At 41.3% G+C, this 27,434-nt stretch overlaps 1 pseudogene; it reads left to right on the top strand.

Annotated features, from left to right (window-relative positions):
* The first annotated feature begins 19,909 nt into the window (after positions 1-19,909).
* Positions 19,910-24,228, top strand: LOC128561687 (eukaryotic initiation factor 4A-III-like; annotated as a pseudogene).
* Positions 24,229-27,434: the final 3,206 nt, after the last annotated feature.

A 27,434-nucleotide genomic window follows, 5' to 3' on the forward strand; every position in this document is an offset into this window, starting at 1 on the left:
TGTTCTTCCATTTGTTAATATCCTCTGCTATTTCCTTTCTGAGGATTTCATAGTTTTCTTTATAGAGGTCCTTCACCTCCTTCGTTAGGTATATTCCTAGGTATTTCATTTTCTTTGAGACTATGGTGAAGGGAGTTGTGTCCTTAATTATCTTCTCATCTTGACTGCTATTGGTGTATACAAAGGCTACTGACTTGTGGACATTGATTTTATATCCTGAAACGTTACTGTATTTTTTTTTTTTTTATTGTTGGGATTCATTGAGGGTACAATAAGCCAGTTACACTGATTGCAATTGTTAGGTAAAGTCCCTCTTGCAATCATGTCTTGCCCCCATAAAGTGTGACACACACTAAGGCCCCACCCCCCTCCCTCCATCCCTCTTTCTGCACCCCCCCATAACCTTAATTGTCATTAATTGTCCTCATATCAAGATTGAGTACATAGGATTCATGCTTCTCCATTCTTGTGATGCTTTACTAAGAATAATGTCTTCCACTTCCATCCAGGTTAATACGAAGGGTGTAAAGTCTCCATTTTTTTTAATGGCTGAATAGTATTCCATGGTATACATATACCACAGCTTGTTAATCCATTCCTGGGTTGGTGGGCATTTAGGCTGTTTCCACATTTTGGCGATTGTAAATTGAGCTGCAATAAACAGTCTAGTACAAGTGTCCTTATGATAAAAGGATTTTTTTCCTTCTGGGTAGATGCCCAGTAATGGGATTGCAGGATCGAATGGGAGGTCTAGGTTGAGTGCTTTGAGGTTTCTCCATACTTCCTTCCAGAAAGGTTGTACTAGTTTGCAGTCCCACCAGCAGTGTAAAAGTGTTCCCTTCTCTCCACATCCACGCCAGCATCTGCAGTTTTGAGATTTTGTGATGTGGGCCATTCTCTCTGGGGTTAGATGGTATCTCAGGGATGTTTTGATTTGCATTTCTCTAATATATAGAGATGATGAACATTTTTTCATGTGTTTGTTAGCCATTCATCTGTCGTCTTTAGAGAAAGTTCTATTCATGTCTCTTGCCCATTGATATAAGGGATTGTTGGCTTTTTTCATGTGGATTAATTTGAGTTCTCTATAGATCCTGGTTATCAAGCTTTTGTCTGATTGAAAATATGCAAATATCCTTTCCCATTGTGTGGGTTGTCTCTTTGCTTTGGTTATCGTCACCTTAGCTGTACAGAAGCTTTTCAGTTTAATGAAGTCCCATTTGTTTATTTTTGTTGTTGTTGCAATTGCCATGGCAGTCTTCTTCATGAAGTCTTCCCCCAGGCCAATATCTTCCAGTGTTTTTCCTATGCTTTCTTTGAGGATTTTTATTGTTTCGTGCCTTAAATTTAAGTCCTTTATCCATCTTGAATCAATTTTTGTGAGTGGGGAAAGGTGTGGGTCCAGTTTCAGTCTTTTACACGCAGACATCCAGTTCTCCCAACACCATTTATTGAATAGGGAGTCTTTCCCCCAAGGTAAGTTCTTGTTTGGTTTATCGAAGATTAGGTGGTTGTAAGATGTTAGTTTCATTTCTTGGTGTTCAATTCGATTCCAAGTGTCTATGTCTCTGTTTTTGTGCCAGTACCATGCTGTCTTGAGCACTATGGCTTTGTAGTACAGACTAAAATCTGGTATGCTGATGCCCCCAGCTTTATTTTTGTTACTAAGAACTGCCTTAGCTATACGGGGTTTTTTCCGGTTCCATACAAAACGCAGAATCATTTTTTCCAAATCTCGAAAGTACGATGTAGGTACTTTGATAGGAATGGCATTGAATAGGTAGATTGCTTTGGGAAGTATAGACATTTTAACAATGTTGATTCTTCCAAGCCATGAGCATGGTATGTTCTTCCATTTGTTAATATCCTCTGCTATTTCCTTTCTGAGGAGTTCATAGTTTTCTTTATAGAGGTCCTTCACCTCCTTCGTTAGGTATATTCCTAGGTATTTCATTTTCTTTGAAACTATGGTGAAGGGAGTTGTGTCCTTAATTAGCTTCTCCTCTTGACTGTTATTGGTGTATACAAAGGCTACTGACTTGTGGACATTGATTTTATATCCTGAAACATTACTGTATTTTTTGATGACTTCTAGGAGTCTTGTGGTTGAGTCTTTGGGGTTCTCTAAGTATAAGATCATGTCGTCAGCAAAGAGGGAGAGTTTGACCTCCTCTGCTCCCATTTGGATTCCCTTTATTTCCTTGTCTTGCCTAATTGTATTGGCTAGAACTTCCAGCACTATGTTGAATAGTAAAGGTGACAGAGGACAACCTTGTCTGGTTCCAGTTCTAAGAGGAAAAGCTTTCAGTTTTACTCCATTCAGTAAAATATTGGCTGTGGGTTTGTCATAGATAGCTTCAATCAGTTTTAGAAATGTGCCACCTATGCCTATACTCTTCAGTGTTCTAATTAGAAAAGGATGCTGGATTTTATCAAATGCTTTTTCTGCATCTATTGAGAGGATCATGTGATCTTTATTTTTGCCTCTGTTAATATGGTGGATAACGTTTATGGACTTGCGTATGTTAAACCAGCCTTGCATCCCTGGGATGAAGCCTACTTGATCGTGATGAATGACTTTTTTGATGATAAGCTGTAATCTATTGGCTAGGATTTTGTTGAGAATTTTTGCATCTATATTCATGAGTGAGATTGGTCTGAAATTCTCCTTTTTGTTTGGGTCTTTTCCTGGTTTTGGTATCAGGGTGATGTTTGCTTCATAGAATGTGTTGGGGAAGATTCCTTCTTCCTCAATTTTTTGGAATAATTTCTGCAGTGCAGGAATAAGCTCTTCCTTGAAGATTTGATAGAATTCTGGAGTGAAGCCATCTGGACCAGGGCATTTTTTGGTTGGAAGATTTTTTATTGTTTCTTTGATCTCAGTGCTTGACTGAAATTGGTCTGTTCAGGAGCTCTATTTCTTCCTGGTTGAGTCTAGGGGAGGGTGTGATTCCAAATATTGATCCATTTCCTTCACATTGTCAAATTTCTGGGCATAGAGTTTCTGGTAGTATTCAGAGATGATCTCTTGTATCTCTGTGGGATCAGTTGTTATTTCCCCTTTATCATTTCTGATTGAGGTTACTAGAGATTTTACTTTTCTATTCCTCGTTAGTCTGGCCAATGGTTTATCTATTTTATTTATTTTTTCAAAAAACCAACTCCTTGTTTCATTAATTTTCCGAATGATTCTTTTGTTTTCAATTTCATTGATCTCTGATTTGATTTTGGATATTTCTTTTCTTCTACTGAGTTTAGGCTTAGATTGTTCTTCTTTTTCCAATTCCATAAGATCTGTTGTGAGATTGTTGATGCGCTCTCTTTCTGTTTTTTGAATGCAGGCATCTAAAGCGATGAATTTTCCTCTCAAAACTGCTTTTGCAGTATCCCATAGGTTTTGGTAGCTTGTGTCTTCATTGTTGTTATGCTCAAGGAAGTTAATGATTTCCTGTTTTATTTCTTCCTGCACCCATCTGTTATTCAGCAGAAGATAGTTCAATTTCCATGCCTTTGTGTGGGGTCGAGCATTTTTGTTAGAGTTGAGTTCCACCTTTAGTGCCTTATGGTCTGAGAAGATACAAGGTAAAATTTCAATTCTTTTGATTCTGTTGATATTTGTTTTGTGTCCCAGGATATGATCAATTTTGGAGAATGTTCCATGGGGTGATGAGAAGAATGTATATTCTTTATCTTTGGGGTGGAGTGTTCTATATGCGTCTATCAAGCACAGTTGTTCTAGGGTCTCATTTAAATCTCTTATATCCTTGTTTAATTTCTGTTTAGAGGATCTGTCCAGCTCTGTAAGAGGAGTGTTAAAGTCCCCTGTTATGATGGTATTATCAGATATCATATTGCTCAGACTGAGTAAGGTCTGTTTCAAGAATCTGGGAGCATTTAAATTGGGTGCATAAATATTTAGAATTGAAATGTCTTCTTGTTGTATTTTCCCTTGACGAATAAAAAGTGACCATCTTTGTCTTTTTTGACTTTAGTTGCTTTAAATCCACATGTATCTGAAAATAAGATCGCAACTCCTCTTTTCTTCTGAATTCCATTTGCCTGAAAAATTGTCTTCCAAGACTTGACTCGGAGCTTTAATTTGTCTTTTGAAGCCAGGTGTGTTTCTTGCAGACAGCAAATGGATGGCTTGTGTTTTTTAATGCAGTCAGCCAATCTACGTCTCTTCAGTGGGGAATTCAAGCCATTAACATTTATTGCGATAATTGATAAGTGTGGTAGTATTCTATTCGTCTTATTTTGTGAGAGTCCATTGCTTAGTTTTATCTTTTGCATCAGTGTGGAGGTTTGGTGCTGTCCTTTAATTTCTGAGTTCTTACTTTGCTGCTGATCCATTGTGGTGGTCAGTGTGCAGAACAGGTTGAAGTATTTCCTGTAGAGCTGGTCTTGTTGTGGCGAATTTCCTCAATGTTTGTATATCCATAAATGATTTGATTTCTCTGTCAATTTTGAAGCTTAGCTTAGCAGGGTACAGAATTCTGGGCTGGAAATTGTTCTGTTTAAGTAGATTAAAGGTAGATGACCATTGTCTTCTTGCTTGGAGAGTTTCATTAGAGAAGTCTGCAGTCACTCTGATGGATTTGCCCCTGTAGGTCAACTGGTGCTTATTCCTGGTAGTTTGCAGAATCTTTTCTTTTGTCTTGACTTTGGACAGGTTCATCACAATGTGTCTTGGAGAAGCTCGGTTAGAGTTGAGGCGACCTGGGGTCCGATATCCCTCTGAAAGCAGTGTGTCAGAATCTTTGGTGATATTTGGGAAATTTTCTTTTACAATATTCTCTAGTATGGCTTCCATTCCTCTGGGGCATTCTTCTTCCCCTTCTGGAATTCCTATAACTCGTATGTTGGAATGCTTCATAAAGTCCCATAATTCTGACAGTGAACGTTCTGCTTTCTCTCTCTTCTTTTCTGCCTCTTTTACTATCTGAGTTATCTGAAGAACTTTGTCTTCTACCTCTGAAATTCTTTCTTCTGCATGGTCTAACCTTTTGCTGATACTTTCCATTGCGTCTTTAAGTTCCCTAACTGACAGTTTCAGTTCCTTCAGCTCTGCTATATCCTTTTTATATTCTTCATATCGTTCATCTCTGATTTGATTCTGTTTTTGGATTTCCTTTTGGTTATTTTCCACTTTATTAGCAGTTTCCTTCATTGTTTCCATCATTTCTTTCATTGTTTTCAACATGTGTATTCTAAATTCCCTCTCTGTCATTCCTAACATTTCTTTATAGGTGGAATCCTCTACAGTAGCTACCTCATGGTCCCTTGGCGGTGTTGTTCTGGACTGGTTCTTCATGTTGCCTGGAGTTTTCTGCTGATTCTTCCTCATGAGTGATTTGTTTTACTCTTTCCTTGCCCTAATTTTCCTTTCACTTCCTCTTGCTCTTTAAGTTCTCGTGTCTGTGGACTAAGGGTTACAGGACCAGAAGGGTGAGAAGGTTGAAGAGCAAAAATGGGATGAAAGAAAGGAGGACCGAGTGATAAGAAAAAAAAAGAAAAATAGAGAAAGGAGAGGGGGTGGGTAAAAGGAATATTGACAAAAAGAAGAGAGGCACAGAAAGAGGGAGTCAGAGCAATATAGGTGTACAGTAGGGTCCTTTGACACCACCTTAAAAAAACCCCACCTTCTGGGGGTGCCCAGTTGGGTGGTTCCCTTGAGGTCAGCAGCTCTTTGCTAACCTGATCAGACACAGTACCCCACCTCCACCAAGTAGAGAGGAAAGACAAAAATGCTATAAATCAAACCAAAACAAGCAAACGGAAACTTTACGGGATAAAATTGGGTGAAAAACCAAATAATAGTGGTAGAAACACTAGCAAAAATGAAGTTCTAGTTATTGAAAAAGGCAGCAATGGGAAATTATAATTAAACTAGAAAAATTGAGAAAGAAAAAGGATCTGTATGGAAAATGTTGAAATTGAAAAACAAAACAATATCAACAACATCAAAATAAACAAAAAAAACCCCAACCAAACCAAAAAAAAAAAACAAAAAGAAAAACTGAAAAACACAGCCAAAAACAAAGCAGTGTGTATATGTTATTAAATATTGTCTGGGCAACACATGTTCTTCTGGGTTATGAGATGTTAATCACAGTTCTGATACTACTGGAGGCTGCTGATTTCTCAAACCCCAGCAGGTAGACACCCTAAATCTCTCTTCAGCCCCCTTAAATGGCACTTTCAACTTGTAAATTTGCTGAGCAGAAGCTTTCCCAGTAAAGTGCTTGTAGCTGGAATCACTGCTGAAGTGTCTATCCATTTACCCAGTGTGCCAAAACCGGACTCACTCTGCCCCTGAGCGTTAGGGCTGCAAGGCGGCTCAGACCCCACCCTTAGGCTACTTGGTTGCTGGGTTACCAGCTCCCACCCGATTCTAGCTCTGTGACCCTGAGGGTGGAGCTTGCCGGGGCAGATCACTCACAATGGCTCCCTGTGACCCACCGCCAAACACTATTAGCTCCGTCTGGCTCAGCAGCTCAGACTGGGGCCCTAGACAATGGCCAAAGTTCTCCGTACTCCCGCTCAGGCTCTCCCCAAGGCAGTTCAACTGAGTGCCAAGTCAAAGACACCAAAACAGTTCACAGGTAAGGCCTTTCTGGTTTGCAGTCTTGCTGCTACTGAACTTACAGTTGCGGGCGGGTTTAGACGGATTGAACACACGCGACCACTTGCCGTTTTTCCACTGTTTTAGTCCTCCTCTTGGGGTCCAGAAGTCTCTTGCTGACTCCCTATATCCTCTCAGGGGTGATGATAGGCAAATCCCACCAGCCAGAGATGCCTGGAGTCCTGTCTCCCCAGACTCACAGTGCCCAGATGCAAGGAAGCTGTTACTCGGCTGCCATCTTGCTCCGCCTCCTATTGGGGAATTTCTAAACTTTTAGGTCTTGCCTCCTCAAGAGGGGAACCAGGAACTCGTTTCTGGGTCTCTTTTCAACTATGACACAGTGATGTAGATTAGAGGCAACTGCCAGAGAGTGATTCAAAAGGCAGCGAGCAGAGGAAGGAGGTCCTCTGCAGCATATACCACTGGTAAAGATGGGAAAGAGCAGGCATTGAGCATTCAGAGTGTCTGGACAAAGCCTGCAATTGGGGTCCTGAACCCCACCATGGAGGAGCACTGTTTCTGCTCCAGGAGGGTTTCTAGAATTTAGCATGGCCTGTGCTCCTGCTGTGGAGACTCTGGCCTGGCTTCTGTGATCCCTTCAATCCCTTGGGATGATTCTCAGGGTGCTTTTGTTCTGAACAAAGTGGGCTTTGGACAGTTAGAACCTTGACTGAGACAACCCACTGCTGGACAGCTACTTGCCTCGAAGGCAGGGTCATACCAAGAATGTCAGCTCCAGCCTGGCCCCTCAGTGGTCTGCTGTTGGGCCATTTGCAGGGAAGGTGGTACCTGTCCACCGAAGAGAACGCCCATGTGACCCATCCAGGCAACTAGCCCATTGCCTTTCTCGTGCATTTTTTTCTGACTTTCTTCCTGTTTTTCAGACTATCTTGATGCCAGACTCCACATGGACTCCACACTCCTCTTTCCAAGGCAGGAAAGAATTGATTCCTCTGGAACAGGAATGGTAGATATATTCCATTCATTCCATGAAATGTCACCTTAATTGAGCAGGGAATGTCATCTTTCTGTGCCTGGGTATTTTCTCAAGGTCCTGCTAACCACCCTGCTCCCAGCATCAACCTCTATAGTTGGGAGCCAGCACAAGACTTGCCATCTCTGCCCTACTGACTGACTTACCTTCAACATGGACAGGTTATGGTGGGAGGGAGGAAAGTCTAATGGAGTGCAACCTCCATCCACTCTTTGGACCATGATTCCAGAATTTCTCACCCTTTTCATTTTAGCACTAATAACACAGAATCTTGGGCAAGCTGAATTTGTGAAATTCACATATTTCAAAGAAAGCATGTGTTCTGTGGGATCTAAAGTCCTTATCAGGGGAGAGAAGGAGAGCAGAGAAGGAGCCAGTCAAGGAGGGGGTTTGCCTAGTACCAGGTACAGAAGCCGGACCTGAGCCGGACCTGCACTGGATGGCATAGTTGGGAAGAGTCCAAAATTCAACTCAAGGATTTGTGGTCTTGAGATGCTATGGGCTAGTTGGACTCTGTCCTCTCTTCTGTTCCAGCATTTGTGAAATATTTAGAAGCCTTGGCCTCATTTTCTCTAACACAGAGAGACCTCAGAAGCCATCAGCCAGTATTCCTCAGTCTGGGCATTGTCAGACTGGGGCAGGACAACCTTCTGTTACTTGTTGCTGAGCAATTAGCATCTTTGGCTCCTTCAATGCCCTTAGGGCTCCTTTTCCCTTCCCCAAAGTAACAGGAACAATTCAAACCATCCTAACACATTTCCAGATGTCTCTGTCTGAGGCTAACTCACAGTGAGGAAATTGAGTGGACAAAGCAAAGAGATGTGCCTGAACTCACACGTGCAAAGGTAAGGGAGGAATAAGGTCCAGATGTTCTTAATCCAGAGCTCTTTCCATAGACAACTCTCTGTGTGTGGCTGTGTGTCTGTGTGCTTACCTGCATGTGTAAGGGGACATATATGTATGCATGACCCAAGACACAGTGTCAGACTGAGAAACCCAAGCACTTTGCAAGAAGTCAGGCTGTATGTTTGCAAAAGGATGAAGGTCATATGCTGCACCATAAGATTAGAATCTCACAGGCACCTGAGCTCACTCACTCCCAGGGTGATTTTCCTTCTTTATGTATATTTAGTTTATATGACCACTAGGGACAATTTTTATTGGAAAATGGCTTTGTTCTCATCTTTGGATCCATAGCAGTGGCAGCTATTTTCCCATCAAGACACACACATACTCGATTTTGTGTCTTTGTGGCACATAGGGACATTGAAGTTTTAGCTTCCAAGCCTTTGCCTAAACTTTGGAGGATGACAAGAATATGCAGAAGCAGGGGCTGGGCCCTGTGATGAAACTCTATGGGATTATCTGTCTGAAAAATCCTCCTGGGAAATAACCACTTTCTTCCATCCCTAAAGAAGCTGCCACATTCTGTCATAATATTGTTCATACCCCCTGACACACTCACACACACACACACACACACACACACACACACACACACACACACACATACACACACATGCCCTGAGCACCTGACCCCAACAAGGTTATGATTTTCTTCCAAAACTGTAATATTCAGGAATTATCTGCATCTATGTTCCAACCATGTCTAAAAATCCGGGTAACAGGGATCACAAAGAAATCAAAAAGCAGAGAAAAGCAAGGATAAGAGGGACAGCCCCGTCTCAGGTTCTAGAGAATTCTGGCACCCATTTCCATCCTGTCTATTCCAACACTGGTTCATCTAATCATTCATTGGATTGTGCAGGCCAATAAATTCCTTCCTTTGCCTCAGCCAGTTCACTCTGGGTTTCCTTCACTTGAAGTCAAGATCTCCCTAAATTGGCTGTAGTTCTGCAGGCTGCACTTCTCTATCTCCCTAGGTTCTACCCAGAGGGAGGCTGGCAATGAGTGTCCTTTAGGCCAAGATTGGAGAGGGCAAGCAAGAGATGCAACATTTCTCCTGGAAGGGCAGTAGCAGCCCTCCAGCAGGCTGGGGCAATCTCCTGCACAGTAGCTCACAGGTATGCAAACTCCACCGCTCACCTTTCACCTTAGCCTACAGCTACTCTAAAACTTTCTGGACCTCCCCCACCCTAGACTTGAATGAAGGGCTCTGCAACATTGGCTTCACCCACAAGTACTCACGGACTGATGGGCTAGACAGACACACCCTTTTCACTTGATTGAACCTTAGAATCTCTCTGAGACTCTGAAAATTTGACACAAGCCAAATGCTCTCACTTTTGTGAAGGTGCCTGGGCAGATCTTTTAGTGGACTCCACCTTGATATCCCCTCCAAATGTTTGTCCTACCCTCCTTTGTCCCTGCATTTATCTGCTAAATAGTTACTCAGTACTGGGATTAGCCCTGGGGTGTATTTAGCAACCGTGAACCAAAGTACAAGGGCTTGGGAAGTCAGACGAGTATGAGAGAGAACACCCTGCCTCTTAGGAGTTTTGATGACTCGAGCAAGGCACTTTCTGTCTTTGAGCTACAGTTTTCTTATCTGTAAAATGGAGATAAAAATGCCTAGCTTACAGTTACATTTCAAAGGTTCAATTAAACCCTGCATGCCACCATGGCACAAACTTATGGGCACCTAGAACGTCACCCATCCACCATATTTATCTTTCCTTGAGTCTTAACTTTCTCTTCTATAAACCAGGGGTGATAATACCTAGCTTGTAGTGTCATGACAGAATTTACCCAAAACACTGCAGGCAAAGCACTCAAAAACAGTGGGGAGCATATTCTCAAGTGTGCAAAGTCAGCTCCTTCCTGTTATCCAGGAGGCCTAGACCTTCCATCTCTTTTGCTTCCCAAATCCTGGCATTTTGGCTGGCCCTTTGGCCATATAGTGTACATCACCCAAATGATGTCTCCTCCCCCTCCTTCTCTTCAAGAACATTCCTGGTAATCCCTTTGCATGTGGAGAAAGACTAGCCTTTCAATAAATAATCCCTTGAGAAAAGCACCAGAAAACTGTCCTTGGCAGAGGTGCTCAGATTGATTTAAGGACTGATCTTGGCTGAGAACCGTCATGTTAAATGTAGTAGGACCTCTCCTGGAGACATTCAATATTTAATGTATCCTGTACACCCTTCTGGTACTACTAAATATTTTAACTTTACCACCAGATGAACAGGAAATGTCAGTGATGGGTTGAAGAGAAAATCCCAAGTAAGTTTATTATTTTTATTTTTTTTTGCCATTAAGATTTACCAAGTCCAGATAGCCCTGGGCTCAGTCCTGACAAGGGCAAAGGTAGCATTTCTAAAGGTGAACTTTTCACCAGATATGGCTAATGTGTCAGAGCCATGCTTATCGCTGTTTTGTGAGTGTGAATGATTTGAAGATAACATAGCTTTTACATAAACTCTCCAATAAAAAGTGCTGGATATTCTCCAAAGTGGCAAATTCCCTCCTGGCTTAGCAAAGGATGATAACTCTAAAACTGTTATTTGCATATGTCAAATGAAGCCAATAGTACGTAAAATAAAACTTTAAAATAAAGTATTGTTAGAACAAAATGGTCAATAGATTTAGACACATTACTGAAAAGGTAAGTTTGGCAACTGATTGAAATAGATGATTTTAATTAGTTTCATTGAATCAAAATCAATATTGAGCATTGTGCAGCATATCAGAAGTATATCCTTCTCCTCCTTCTGTTAATATTCAGATCATTTCTGGCATAACTTCTAGATAATGTTCCACCAGGTGTGGAGAGATCACTCTTCGCTCTTGAAGAAGGCAACTTATTGGTCCTAAACTCCAGGAAGGCCATACTTTATCTTCTCAAAATGATCTCTCTAGAGATGTATTGCAAAACCTAAGTGCTAATCTTATTTTGCACCAACCTCCACCTGGGGATGGAAGTTGAGAACCCCAGTTGTGGTCTGAGGTTATTAGAATCATTATTTCTAATAATTCTCTTAGTATTACATACCATCTGTGATGGTTAATTTTATGTTTCAACTTGGCTAGACCATGCTACTCAGATACTTGGTTTATCTGATGTTTCTGTGAAGATAACATGCTGTGAAGTTATCATTTAAACTGATAGACTTTGAGCAAAACAGACTGCCCTCTATAATGTGACTGATGCTTGCTCAACCAGTTGAAAGCCTTCAGATAAAAACTGACTTCCCCTGAGGAAGAGGAAATTCTATCAGTGACTGCTTTCAGACTCAGATTGTGATTATCAAACCTTTGAGTCTCCAGCCTGCCAGCCCACACTGTAGATTTTGAACTTTCTAGCCTCTACAATATCATGGGATAATTCTTTCAAATCTTTCTCTCTCTTCCCCCATACATATATGTATGTATATATGTGTGTATGAATAAATGAATGAATGAATCAAAGGGAACCTCTTTTTCTTCTGTTTCTTTGGAGATCCTGCCTAGTACACTACTTAAGATTATGGAGCCACACTTGTCCCATCTGACTGTCTCAAGGGAGGTTCATGAGGTGCCACTTCTTAAAGCCATCAGCTGGGAGACTCTGAGACCTCTTTCAGTCAAAAGAGAGATTTCAGTAGCATCTGGGTCAAAGGCTTCCTTCATTGTCTTGAGTGGGAAGGAACGGATTGCTCTCAAACCTACAGGGAACACTCCAGATTCTTCCCTTGAGTGTGACCTGGTCCCCTGAGGTCAGTTATCTCTCCTGGCATTGCCCAGAGAACAATGTGCACCAAATAGCTCAGACCAAGGGTTGGGCAACCAGAGCCCGTGGGACCAAATTCAGCTTACCGTCTGTTTTTGTATGGCCAAGGAGCAAAATATGATTTTTACATTTCAAATGATTGAACAAAATCAAAAGAAGAATAATATTTTATGACATGTAATATTACATCAAATTCAAATTTCAGTATTCATAAGTAAGTTTTATTAGAACACAACCACACCCACTGGTTTATATGTTATCTGTGGCTGTATTTTTTTGATACAATGGCAGAGTTGAATAGTTGCAACAATGTCTAGTCCATTTTTGCTGCTAGAATAACATACTGGGTAATTTATAATTTGCAGAAAGTTATTGGCTCATGGTTCTGGGCTGGGGAAGTCTGAGGTTGAGGGGCCAGCATCTGGGAAGAAGAGGCTTCTTGCCGCATTATCCCCTGGCAGAAGGACAAAGCAAGGTAAGAAAGATAGGGCAATACATCAAACTCACAGCCTCAAGCCCTTTTATAATTGACATTAATCCATTCATGAGGGTGGACCCATTGTGACCTAAACTCCTCCTATTAGGTATACCTCCCAACACTGTTGCATTGGGGATTAAGTTTCCAACTCATGTTCTTTAGAAGTCACATTCAAATCATAGCAAACAGAGACCACATGGTCCACAAATTTAAAATATTTTCTATCTGGTCCTCTACAAAATTATTTGTTTACACTTGCCTTAGATTTGTTGCTGCCTGTGAATGCCTAGATTTGGGAATGAGGGCTGTGTGGCTGAGGGGTAGGTGTTTTAATAAGATCAGGATTTTATTAGGAAGGACGAAGTGGAGAACTGATGCAGTTTAGAAAATCAATGGTGTTCCCTACACCTATAAGTCACCTCACTTCTCTGAAACTCAGTTTTACCATCTGCAGATACAGGGTAGTGGGAAATGGATTTGTGAAAAACTGTTGAGAATTAAGGAGAAGGCATGTAGGCGTGACTGACTGACAGGTTCATGGATGAGTAGATGGTTGAATGGATGGATGGATGTGTAGATAGGTGGATAGAAGAATAGATGGGTGGATGGGTGGATGGGAAGATTGATGGATAAATGGATGGATGGATAGATGGATGGATGAATGAATGAATGAAAAGGGAGTGGTTGCGAAGGTGAGGCTAAGGAGGTGAGCTGGTCTATATCATATCAAAGAGACCTGGCTTTATTCTGTAGCCATGTGAAAGTCTTCCAAATGCTTGCAGCAGGGAATGACAAGATGACATTTGCACTGAGAGAGATTACATGGCATTTTGTGGCTGGCTAGAGCATAAAGGTCATTTGATCAGAAAGCAAAAGAAAGAAAAATACCTTCTGGAAGGGAGCAGAAAAACAGACTGGGAAATCATCCCTTTAACTCTCCCTTTAACCTTTCCTCCCTGAGAAGGAAGAGATGAGAAGTGACAGCTCTAGGGGATGAGCTATGGGAGTATTAGTGAAGCACACTCAGAATACCCTATTAAATGGGGACGGAGAGCTGTGTGTTACAGTTGTCCTTGGGCTAGGAGGGTACAACTTGAGTTTGGGAGATTGTGGTACATAGAGACATCAGGAGAGAACTTGGAAAACTCTAGCTCAGAGTCCATAGGCTCACCACCACTAATCTGCTATATGACCTTGTGCAAATAGATCTGCTTTTCTGTGTTATCATCTGTAAAACCACTGTAAAAGAGAACTCTTTGCAATGAGATATAAAACTTTAATGTACTGGCAGGGACAGATGGATTCTGAGACACCTGAAGTTGAAACAACTGGGGATCCCTCATTAAGAAAAAAATACAAAATTGGATGCATGAGTAAAAATTTATTTAGAAGCAGACAATAAATATAACAAATTATATTTTAAAAAGGCCAACATATTATAAACATCACAAAATCCAGAAAAATATCAAAATATGATTATTAATGACCCGCTTGACAAAACCCTTATAAATTTTCTTTACATTTTTTGACTGCATACTTATTGATAACCTCTACATATAACATAATGCTTGTATCACATTTTCTGAAGAGAAGATGGATAGATAATTCAGCCTTTCAGACTGAAACTTGTTTTTAATGATTGATAATTGGATTTCAGGAGACATGTGTCTCCTTCCACAACTGTACTTGTTTATAGTCTTGTTATGGGTCCATGACCTACAAATGCAGGAATTCTAATATCTTCCATTTTGCATGACTCTCATCAGAAAAGAAACATAAACATGGAATGCATTTGCAATTCTACACCCTGTATCATTGCACAGAGTCCTAGAACAAGATTTGCATTTTCAACCATGTATCAATGACAACTGAAGTCCCTGCTTGCACTGTTTGATGTCTGGGGTAAGACGAACCTCGTACTCCTTTATTCATACCGGGTTTCTGTTCCATTGGCCACATTCTTCCCATGCTGTGTCAACTTCCACGTGAGCTGACTGTGTGCAGTGTGGATATTCCAAAAAGCCAGATTGGTTAGAACAATTGACCCTATGTATATCTCCCATTAAATCTGGCACAATGGCCACTCCTGTAATCCCACAACTGTGGGAGACCAAGGCAAGAGGATTGCTTAAGTCCAGGAGGTTGAGACTAGCCTGAACTCCACAGCAAGAATAAGTCTCTACAAAAATTAAAATATTAGCTGGTGATGGTGGCATGTACTTATAGTCCCAGCTGCTCAGGAGGCTAAAGCCGGAAGTTCATTCAAGCTTGGGAGTTTCAGGTCACTGTGAGCTATGGTGATGCCACTGCACTCCATCCTGGGGGACAGAATGAGATTCTATCTCAAAAACAAACAAACAAGAAAACCCTCCAAAAGACAAAAAACAAAAACAAACAAACAAACAAAAACTTAAGTCAAATGTGTCTCCACTGACCCCTGGCTGCACCCAACTATTTAATAAATTGTATTAGAACAAATGGCCACCAAATCCACATAGATTAAAGACTTGTATGTAACAAAAAAGAAAATCATAAGATACTCAGAAGAACAGCCGGGAGAATCTCTTTATGTCATTGAGGAACAGAAGGATATCTTAATTAAGAGGGAAAAGGAACATATCAAAAAAGGAGACAATAATCCAAGTGGCTTTATCAAAATTTTAAAGATGTATGTGACAAAAATAGACACTCCAAAAATAAGTACTATTTTAGAATAGCCTCTTAACAGTGTTCCATATCATTTAATCCTAAGAACAATGAAGACTATTACTATCTTGATTTTAAATATGAAAAAACTAAGGCATAGAGAAATCAAATAATTTCCACCGCCGTGTGACTAGTTTACAAGTGGCTGAGCCCAGTTAGGAACCTGGGTATTTTGTTACTCAAAGTGCTCTTTTAACCAAATGGCTTATCCCATTTCACCTTCTTGCTGTGTTACATACATATTTGTAATAAGGCAATGAGACATGCCATGGACTGGAAGAAGACCCTTGCAGTTCATATAGCCCATATAACCATTAAAGAATTAATATTCAGAATATAAAAATAACTGCTCTATATCAACTAGGAAAAGACAATCAACTTCATAGAAAATGGACAAGGAAAAAGGACAGATTATTCACCACCAATATCAGGACGTATGTGAAAAGATGCACAATGTCTCTAATAACCAGGACAATACAAATTAAAACAACAAGGAAATTCTGTCTCACACTCAGCACAAGTGCCAAAGCCAGGAAGCTGCAAACTCTGGTGACACTGAGTGTTAGGGATGATGTAGGAAACAGAAATTCTTTTCTATTTTCTTTTTTTTTTAGTGTCTTGCTCTGTCTCCCAGGTTAGAGTGCAGTGGCATCATAATAGCTCATTGTAGCCTCAAACTCCTAGACTCAAGCAATCCACCTCAACATCCCAATATAAGTATGCATCACCATGCCTGGCTAACTTTTAGAATTTTTTGTAGAGATGGCTATGTTGTCCAGGCTGGTTTTGAACTCCTGGCCTCCAATGATCCTCCTACTTCAGCCTCCTAGAGTTCTAAGATTACAGGCATGACCCTGGCAACATGGTCTACGTTCTGCTGTATCACTTTTCTATACAACTTGCACAGGTTTGAAGATAAGAACACCATATTAGCCTCTTCTGTACCTTCCACACTGGGTTTGAAAATTGCCACCAGGAAGATGGTAGGTAACTCATGAAGCAGTGAACAGCTTGAATAAATCAACACCACTGTAAAAGAATTCTAAATCCTAAATGTGAGTATCCACCAAGAAATAGTGTACTGATTTACTGAAAATTTAGTCTGATAATGCTTTGCTTAATAAAAAAAATGGAGCATATTTTCCTTTGGTTATGAAAGAAGAAAGGAAGGAAAGGAAGAAAAGGAGAATTGAAGAATTACTGAAGGGTTTTTGCATTGTCTACATATGATTTTTCTAACCCCAGTTGGGTGCTAACCTTGGGTGTTATCTATTATTTCTCTGGGGTTGTCACGACACTTTTAGCTATGACCAAAGCAATGAGTGCTAATTAACATATAGAATTATGTTTTATATTATCAAAGATTTTTCTTCCTTAAAACTTAAAAATTAATTTTATCAAAGTAATGCATGTGTCTAGTTTTTAGAAATCAAATAGTGGATTACTAAGGGGCATGAAATGAGACAGCAGTCTATCCTAGGGCTGAAACTCTCTAGAGACCTACCCAGGTCTTACACTCTAGAGACAATCACTACCTACTCTTATGGTTATTTCCTCCAGCATTTACCTCCATATTTCTAAATAATATATGTAACAGGACATTAAATAGATTTTTGCTTTAGTTTCAGGATTGTAGCTATAGCCTCAAAGCTGAAAATAATAGGTGCTAAGAACGCCAACCGTCTAAAGAGAACTGACAAGATGAGAAGATTCATCTCCTAAGATCTTTCTAACCTGTGGCAGAAATAATAAGAATAGGTAACGCATATACCGTGTTTACCATGTCTGGGTCCTATTCTAAATGCTGTATTCATTTAACTATTGTAGTGACCCTAGGAAGTCCCTTTACTTTACAGATGATGTAACCATGGATTAGAAAGGTTAAGTAACTCTGCTCCAGGGCAGAAACAGGTTTCTATGAATACTTTGGGTAGTCCCACTCTGGACACTTAGGTGATATTGCCTCTCAATGGCTCTGTTGCCCCGACCTACCCCCTCTTTTCTAGCCTATATGAGCAGAACACCAAAAAGTCTGGAAAGACATTGATTTCTCCCCCTGGGGGATAAATTGATATTTTCATCCTTCACTTTTACTTGTACTGTCTCCATTGCTGCGGGGAAGAGGATTTCAAGAAGAGATTAGTGGTACATGTACAAAGGGGAGACTGGCCTCTCACTCAGCAGATGGAGGTCTGTGCAGATGCCTGTTTGGCGAGGGGAGAAAGAGTGAGATGGGAGGAGGGGTATAGCGAGGGTGTAGGATTTCTTGTTCACCAGAGGCAACTGGAAAGTTAGCCATGCCAAAACTATCTCCTTGATACTTCTGGGAGGAGCAATGGCAAGCAGAGGCCAGGGTGTCCGGTTGGGTGGGGCTCAAAAGAGGTAAACCTTGTGTTGGAAGTCTCCGGAGGACCTTTTAAAAACTCCTACAAATGCCCTGTAAGCAACGGAGCACTGAGGTTCTGGCTGCATGATGGGCATCTAAGGCCAGCCAGTGTTAGCTAGGAGGAGATGATAGTAGCATTGGGAGAACATTGAGATGCCCATCCTTTTACTATGATCTCCACCTCCTGGCCAAAATGGAGGCAGGAGAAATTACCCCTGGGTCTCCTCCTTGCTCAGAGTTCCTTGACTGAGGCATAGCTGGAGATGGCAGAGGAGAAGAGTGTTCACGGGATCTAAGAGTGAAGGTTTATAATTGAAGGGAGGTAGATTGGACATTTCACACTTTTCTTAAAGTGGCCAGAAAACTATGGGATCTGGCCAAGAGGTTATTAAGCAAAGAGGAAATGAAGTTCAGTCTAGCACAGTTAAAGGTAGAGATTAGAGGAGAAAATGAAATGATCTCATGCTTATACCCTCACTCATAGGCAGAGGCTGTGTGCGCACTGCTGTCAGGAGCAGAGGCTGCATTAGCCAAATATCTGGTTTTTGCTGCTGCTTTTTGATTTATCTGTTTATTTCTATTGTCTTCTTTTGTGTGTGAGAAATGAATTAGCTCTTTTTCCAGTTTCCTCCCCATGCACAAACCTTTCCTCCATTATATTACAAACATAGCTATGTGTTTAGAAAAAAATCATAAAAATTTATATGATTATGGTTGTCTAAATATTGTTCGCTAGTGGGCTATACTTTTACGATAATTACATTTCCTCTCTTGGAAGTGTGGGGGAGGAAATAAATACTTTAACTTCTGCTTCCATTGTTTTCTATGTACATATCTTTGAATTTTATCATCAGCCCTGTCAGTTTCCTACATAGGTTATTTTCTCCCCAAATGCTCCTACATGGGAAATCTTTAAATTATTTTCCCCCTAGAGTTATCCCTTCTGAAAGTTTAATCTACAGTGCTTATTCTTTGAATCTGTTGCATAGCTGTTATCCTGCAACTTCCACTGGCCAGTTTCCTGAGCTGGATGGATTTAGTTTTAGTTTTCCTTGATCTGTCTTTTTCTTTTTATCTTCCTTCTTCCCTACCTTCCTTCTTCCTTCATTCCTTTTCTTCCTGTCATTGTATGTCTGAAGGGGCAACTGCTGGGCTGTTCCTGCGCTGCCCGTCACCCTGTAGCAGCTGCCAGAGCTCATGATGTTCCCGACCGCCTGAGACCATGTCCCATGTCCTTCCCTGTTGCCCTGGACACACAGTGAGCATGGCAGCAACTATTCATTGAACACCTATTGTAGGTGAAGGAGACCCCCTCCCCAAAATAGAAACAGCATAGGAAGTGTGGAGCGGTTGATAGCAAGTACCTGAGAACTCGACGTGCCTGAACACCTTCCAGACTGGAATACCTCTTTTCTTGACGGAAGGGTCAGGGAAGAAAATCCCAGGCTCTATAAAGAGGGAGCTTTATAGAGGGAGCTCTGAGCTGGGCCTGTTTCTCGCCCTTGCTGTAGGGCACCTGAATTTTCCAGACAGGACCTTAATTTTTCCATCAGTAAAAGAGATAAGACGTACGCTTGCTCCCTTTACCTGGAACGGTAATTGAGGTTTCTGTTAAGAAGCTAAATATTAATCTGGAAGTTTAAGCAGGAAACTTGTGTACAGATAGCAGAGCTGGGTAGTCAATTCAGAAGCACGAGGCATCTACACAGGGCAATTATTTTAATACACAGAGTTCATAACTAAGGCACGTTCTCAACACACAACGGACTGTAACTGCCTTCTTTCTACAGAACAGAATAAGCATCCTGAAATTCTTGTCATGTGAAAGTGGAAAGGACCTTTGCCTCAGTGAAAGGTTGTGTCACTGCTCTTGCGAGATACGGAGCTCCTGCGAGGCTTCCTGAGAGACGGAACTCCTGCAGGGTCTCGCGAGAGGCTCGACCCCCTTACAGCCTTATAAAGGGAGTTCCGGGTGGTAGTGGCATCATTCCTCTAGAGGGAGGTGACACTGCTGATTCTGCACACTCTGCTCTCCACAGATCAAATCATGTATGGCACCTATGGCTATGATGGCGACCATGGGTTCGGGGCGGAAGCGCTGCTCAGATCGGAAGACATGACCAAAGTGGAATTCGAGACCAGGAGGAGGTGGACGTGACCCCCACGTTCGACGCCATGGGCCTGCCCGAAGACTTGCTGTGGGACGTCTACACCTACGGTTCTGAAAAGCCCTCAGCAACCCAACAGCGAGCTATGAAGCACAGTCATTGCACAGTCTCAGTCCAGCACAGGCAAAACAGCCACTTTCAGCCTCTCAGTCCTCCAGTGCTTGGATATCCAGGTTCGTGAAACCCAAGCTTTGATCTTGGCTCCCACGAGAGAGTTGGCTGTAGAGATCCAGAAGGGTCTGCTTGCTCTTGGTGACTACATGAACATACAGTGCCATGCCCGGAGGCACCAATGTGGGCGAGGACATCAGGAAAATGGATTATGGACAGCATGTTGTCATAGGCGCACCAGGGCATGTCTTTGATATGATTCATCAAGAAGTTTAAAGACATGAGCCATCAAGATTGTGGTTTTGAATGAAGCTAATGAAATGTTGAATAAAGGTTTCAAAGACATATTTACGATGTGGATAGGTACTTGCCTCCAGCTACTCAGGTGGTCCTCATCAGTGCCACGCTGTCCCATGAGATCCTGGAGATGACCAACAAATTCATGAGGGATCCAATCTGCATCCTGGTGAAGCATGATGTTCTAGAGTCTCATTTAAATCTCTTATATCCTTGTTTAATTTCTGTTTAGAGGATCTGTCCAGCTCCCTAAGAGGAGAGTTAAGGTCCCCTGTTATTATGGTATTATCAAATATCATATTGCTCAGACTGAGTAAGGTCTGTTTCAAGAATCTGGGAGCATTTAAATTGGGTGCATAAATATTTAGAATTGAAATGTCTTCTTGTTGTATTTTTCCCTTGACCAATATAAAGTGACCATCTTTGTCTTTTTTGACTTTAGTTGCTTTAAATCCACATGTATCTGAAAATAAGATTGCAACTCCTCTTTTCTTCTGAATTCCATTTGCCTGAAAAATTGTCTTCCAACCCTTGACTCGGAGCTTTAATTTGTCTTTTGAAGCCAGGTGTGTTTCTTGCAGACAGGAAATGGATGGCTTGTGTTTTTTAATCCAGTCAGCCAATCTATGTCTCTTCAGTGGGGAATTCAAGCCATTAACATTTATGAGATAATTGATAAGTGTGGTAGTATTCTATTCATCTTATTTTGTGAGAGTCCATTGCTTAGTTTTATCTTTGGCATCAGTGTGGAGGTTAGGTTCTGTCTTTTAATTTCTGAGTTCTTACTTTGCTGCTGATCCATTGTGGTGGTCAGTGTGCAGAACAGGTTGAAGTATTTCCTGTAGAGCTGGTCTTGTTGTGGCGAATTTCCTCAATGTTTGTATATCCGTAAATGATTTGATTTCTCCGTCAATTTTGAAGCTTAGCAGGGTACAGAATTCTGGGCTGAAAATTGTTCTGTTTAAGTAGATTAAAGGTAGATGACCATTGTCTTCTTGCTTGGAAAGTTTCATTAGAGAAGTCTGCGGTCACTCTGATGGATTTGCCCCTGTAGGTCAACTGGCACTTACTCCTGGCAGCTTGCAGAATCTTTTGTCTTGACTTTGGACAGGTTCATCACAATGTGTCTTGGAGAAGCTCGGTTAGAGTTGAGGCGACCTGGGGTCCGATATCCCTCTGAAAGCAGTGTGTCAGAATCTTTGGTGATATTTGGGAAATTTTCTTTTATAATATTCTCTAGTATGGTTTCCATTCCTCTGGGGCATTCTTCTTCCCCTTCTGGAATTCCTATAACTCGTATGTTGGAATGCTTCATAAAGTCCCATAATTCTGACAGTGAACGTTCTGCTTTCTCTCTCTTCTTTTCTGCTTCTTTTACTATCTGAGTTATCTCAAAAATTTTGTCTTCTACCTCTGAAATTCTTTCTTCTGCATGGTCTAACCTGTTGCTGATACTTTCCATTGCATCTTTAAGTTCCCTAATTGACTGTTTCAGTTCCTTCAGCTCTGCTATATCCTTTTTATATTCTTCATATCATTCATCTGTTATTTGATTCTGTTTTTGAATTTCCTTTTGGTTATTTTCCTCTTTATTAGCAGTTTCCTTCATTGTTTCCATCATTTCTTTCATTGTTTTCAACATGTGTATTCTAAATTCCCTTTCTGTCACTCCTAACATTTCTTTATAGGTGGAATCCTCTGCAGTAGCTACCTCATGGTCCCTTGGCGGGGTTGTTCTGGACTGGTTCTTCATGTCGCCTGGAGTTTTCTGCTGATTCTTCCTCATGAGTGATTTCTTTTATCTGTTTCCTTGCCATAATTTTCCTTTCACTTCCTCTTGCTCTTTAAGTTCTGGTGCCTGTGGACTAAGGGTTACAGGAGCAGAAGGGTGAGAAGGTTGAAGAGCAAAAAAGGGATGAAAGAAAGGAGGACCGAGTGATAAGAAAAAAAAAGAAAAATAGAGAAAGGAGAGGGGGTGGGTAAAAGGAATATTGACAAAAAGAAGAGAGGCGCAGAAAGAGGGAGACAGAGCAATATAGGTGTACAGTAGGGTACTTTGATACAACCTTAAAGAAAAACCACCTTCTGGGGGTGCCCAGTTCGGTGGTTCCCTTGAGGTCAGCAGCTCTTTGCTAACCTGATCAGACACAGTACCCCACCTCCACCAAGTAGAGAGGAAAGACAAAAATGCTATAAATCAAACCAAAACAAGCAAACAGAAAACTTTACGGGATAAAATTGAGTGGAAAACCAAATAATAGCAGTAGAAACACTAACAAAAATGAAGTTCTATTTATTGAAATAGGCAGCAATGGGAAATTATAATTAAATTAGAAAAATTGAGAAAGAAAAAGGATCTGTATGGAAAAGGTTGAACTTAAAAAACAAAACAACAGTCAACAACATCAAAATAAACAAAAAAAACCCCCAACCAAACAACAACAAAAAAAAACACAACCAAAAACAAAACAGTATGTATATGTTATTGAATATTGTCTGGGCAACACGTGGTCCTCTGGGGTATGAGATGTTAATCACAGTTCTGATACTACTGGAGGCTGCTGATTTCTCAAACCCCAGCAGGTAGACACCCTAAATCTCTCTTCAGCCCACTTAAAAGGCACTTTGAACTTGTTCACTTGCTGAGCAGAAGCTTTCCCAGGGAAGTGCTTGTTGCTGGAATCACTGCTGAAGTGGCTATCCACTTACCCTGTGTGCCAAAACTGGTCTCTCTCTGCCCCCGAGGGTTAGGGCTGCAAGGTGGCTCAGACCCCGCCCTTAGGCTACTTGGTCGCTGGGTTACCAGCTCCCACCCAATTCTAGCTCTGCAACCCTGACGGCGGAGCTTGCCGGGGCAGATCACTCACAATGGCTGCCTGTGACCCAGAGCCAAATACTATTCACTCCGTCTGGCTCAGCGGCTCAGACTGGGGCCCTAGACAAAGGCCAAAGTTCTCCGCACTCCCGCTCAGGCTCTCCCCAAGGCAGTTCAGCTGAGTGCCAAGTCCAAAGACACCAAAACAGTTCACAGGTAAGGCCTTTCTGGTTTGCAGTCTTGCTGCTACTGAACTTACAGTTGCGGGCGGGTTTAGACGGATTGAACACACGCGACCACTTGCCGGTTTTCCACTGTTTTAGTCCTCCTCTTGGGGTCCAGAAGTCTCTCGCTGACTCCCTGTATCCTCTCAGGGGTGATGATAGGCAGATCCCACCAGCCAGAGATGCCTGGAGTCCTATCTCCCCAGACTCACAGTGTCCAGATGCAAGGAAGCTGTTACTTGGCTGCCATCTTGCTCTGCCTCCCTCGGTGAAGCATGATGAATTGATCTTGGAAGGCATCAGTTTTTTTGTGGCAGTGGAAAGAGAAGAGTGGAAGTTTGACACCCTATGTGACCTCTACAACACACTGACCATTACTCAAACAGTCATCTTCTGCAACACTAAAAGAAAAGTTGACTGGCTGACAGAGAAGATGACAGAAGACAATTTCACCATGTCCTCCATGCATGGAGACATGCCGTGGAAGGAGTGTTAGTCCATCACGAAGAAGTTCCGCTCGGGTGCCAGCAAAGTGCTCATTTCTACAGATGTCTTGCCAGGGGCTTGGACGTCCCTCAGGTATTGCTCATCATCAACTACGACCTGCCCAATAACAGAGTTATATATACACACATGGCTGGAAGGGCGTGGCTATCAACTTTGTAAAGAAGATGACATTCACATCCTCAGAGACATTGAGCAGTACTACCACCCAGATTGACAAGCTGCCCATGAACGTTGCTGACCTGATGTGACGACGCAGCTCACGCCACTGGAGGACAACTGATCAGAGAAAGAGGACCTCAAAGCAGAAGCCAGTTGCTGCAACCTCGTCTTAGAAGCAGCACACTATCTTTCATTACCTGATCGTCTAGAAGTTACTATATCCACCCTCAAGGGAAGGGCAGAAATTCCAGGAAGACCTTCACTAAGGCCATCTCAGGCTGCTGGCCCCACCTGGGCTGTGCTTTCTCTTGTTCACCAAATTTTAGCATCCTTTATTGCCTTAGACTTTGTGCCTCTTGACTCAAATTTGTCCATGTGCCACTTTCTTCGAATGCTTTTGAGTTTTGATATCTACTATTAAAGTGCATAAGAGAAAAAAAGTCTGAAAATGTCTTTATTATAGTTTCATATTTTTTCTCACATAGTTGGGTGAAATATTCTAGATTTGTCTTCATTTGCATCCCCTACACACAAAGCAGAAAATGAAACAAGAACGTGCATTTAGTAGGTTAATGGGAATGTTCCAGGAAACAGGAATGAGGGACTGGGGGAGTGAAGTAGGGATAGGAAGAAAGACAATGTGAAGATGGGCTGTAGAGTTGGCCATTGCTGCAAGGTGAAGGTCATGTGGAGGACAAAAGGGAAAAGCCTTTATCCATCAGCTCCTATCTTCCACTGGTTGAAGGAAGGCTCGTACTTGTTATTCCTCATTATATCCTGGTCATGCACATGTAAATGCCCTGTTTCTCACAAGTATCCCATGTTGTGGCATCAGAGAAGCTCCCAGGTGGGGAGCAAGAGGCATGTAGTATGAACTTGGGGCAAGGTACCATCCAGCTGCACTGTATGGAACTGGTGGAAGTCCATTGCTCAGAGCTGGCTGTCACAATAGCAGCAGGAGCAAGAGATAGGTTTAGGGGTTTGGCAGTGGTGTGTGGGAGGTGTCTAACAGTCCACTTTGTACCCTTCAGATCTAGCCAAGGCCTCATTAAGTACAGTTCATCACATAGTGTCAGTGGCATTCACCACTTATTAGGGCCCAGGACTGGTTGGTCTCTGGCCCTGACTTATCCAGGTTCTGGATGGCACCACTTTGCTGTTATCTCGCTCAGGAACAATTGCTCTTAGGTGCCTGAGGGCTATTTACTTTACCAGGAGAGAGAGAGAGACACCCTGTCTTTGAAGGAGTAAAGCAGTCTTGTTAGAAGGATAGATCTTGGTCTTTAGCAGTTTAGTGATCTTTAGTAGAGAGACGCTGTGGTGGTGTTCTGCAGGCAGGAGAAGCAACTGAGTCAGAGTGAGCAGGTCCATGATAGAACGCACACACTCCCGACTGCCTTCTCCTCCAGACTCTTAAAGACACAATTCCATGGCTTTTAACACCACAGGTATAGAGACTGCCAAAAAAAATTTAAAATGTGTGTGTCATACTTCTTTTGGGAGGGGGGTTGTTTTCTTCTCTTCTTTTTGAGACTTTTGCAGAAGCTGAATTTGTAATTTAGAAACATTTAATTTTGTTAATCCTGTCTGAGACACTTAAGTAACATCTGAAGCATTGTTGCTTTAGAATGTTCAAATAAAATTTCCTGACCCCCCCCCCAATTTTTTTTTTAAACATCATTTTACTTTGGATATATGGTAGTATTTAGCTGAGCTTTGGGGATAACATGTGGAGCGATTGGTTACATGGGAACAAATGCCTTTGTTGTCCGAAAAATCTATACTAATGTGAAAATTGACTAGAGACCCAAGAAAACCTGCAACTTCAGATCAATTTCTTTTTCAAAGGGGTGGAACTTGCACAGCAAAAAAAGCACAAAAAGAGATTTGGGCTTTAGCACTGGGTACTTTGTGTGTCTCTCTTTTATGGATGGCTTAAAGTAACATCTATTTCCATTGATCCTAGGTTCTTACTGACTGTTTTCTCCAACTGTTCACAGCAAATGCTTGGTTTTATACAGTAGGCATTACTGCAGTACATGGCTAATCTTCCCAAAAACTAGCTCATTAAAGATGAAATAGACCGGCTCTCTTTAGTGAAGAGGACAAATAGTTTATTTAAAGCATTTGTTCCAATAAAATAAATAGAGGGAAACTTGGTTGCTAAAAATCACATGAATAAAAATCTTCCTGGAACTTAAGAGTTCCTACATTATTGAAAAATGATGTTCCAGAAAGATTACTTTTTTTTTCTCTTATTTTTACTGCCATCATCAACATATTGTGGGACATTTTTATATATTGAATCTGGGTTCTTTTTTGACTTTGTTTTTCCCAATCCAACTTCATCCTTTTTTAAACAAAGAGAATTAAAAAATATTAAATCCTGCATGTAATATAGCTGCTGTCATCTTAGTTGGACCAACTTCCCATTTATTTATCTTGAAACTATCCTGTTACATCTTACTTCCATCCAAAGAAGATATAGTTTGAAGATAGAGGTGTATTCTCTACAATGCAATTTACTGTACAATTAGAAAACAAATTGTTAAATGGAGAAGATACTTGTTTTTATTAAACATTTTGAGATTTAGATAAATTACATTTTAACTGAATGTCTAAAGTGATTATCTCCCTCCCACCCCCCCGAGTTAGTCTTACATCTTTTTTGGGGTTTGAATGAAGGCTTTAAATAAGAAATTATTAAAAACAAGGTGGGGGTGGGTAATAACTGTATATAACATTAAATAATGTAACATAGGTGTAGATTCCCAAATGCATTTGGATATACAGATTGACTATGGAGTACTTTTTTCTGATGATGATTGGTGTAGAAATGTGTGAATTTGGGTGGCTTTTTACATCTTGCCTACCATTGCATGAAACATTGGTGTTTCTTCAAAATGTGTGTGTCATACTTCTTTTGGGAGGGGGGGTTGTTTTCTTCTCTTTTCTTTTTGAGACTCCTACAGGAGCTGAATTTGTGATTTAGAAACATTTAATTTTGTTAATCCTGTCTAGGACACTTTAGTAACATCTGAAGTATTATTGCTTTAGAATGTTCAAATAAAATTTCCTGACCAAAAAAAAAGTAGTATTTTAAAAATGTACTATTTAAAAAAATTAGTATTAGTGAATACTAATGCTCTCATCTCATGAGCTCTGTCATGCTGGTTAGGAGAGCTAAATCCCTCCCCATGCCCTTTTCACCAAGGAGTTCCATTATTGAGCTATACAGGTGTTACTTATAACTCTCACTCCTCCTAGCCATAGGCTATACGGGCTGCTATATAGT

This window comes from Nycticebus coucang, chromosome 12 (genome assembly GCF_027406575.1).
Source record: "Nycticebus coucang isolate mNycCou1 chromosome 12, mNycCou1.pri, whole genome shotgun sequence".
Taxonomy (NCBI): Eukaryota; Metazoa; Chordata; class Mammalia; order Primates; family Lorisidae; genus Nycticebus; species Nycticebus coucang.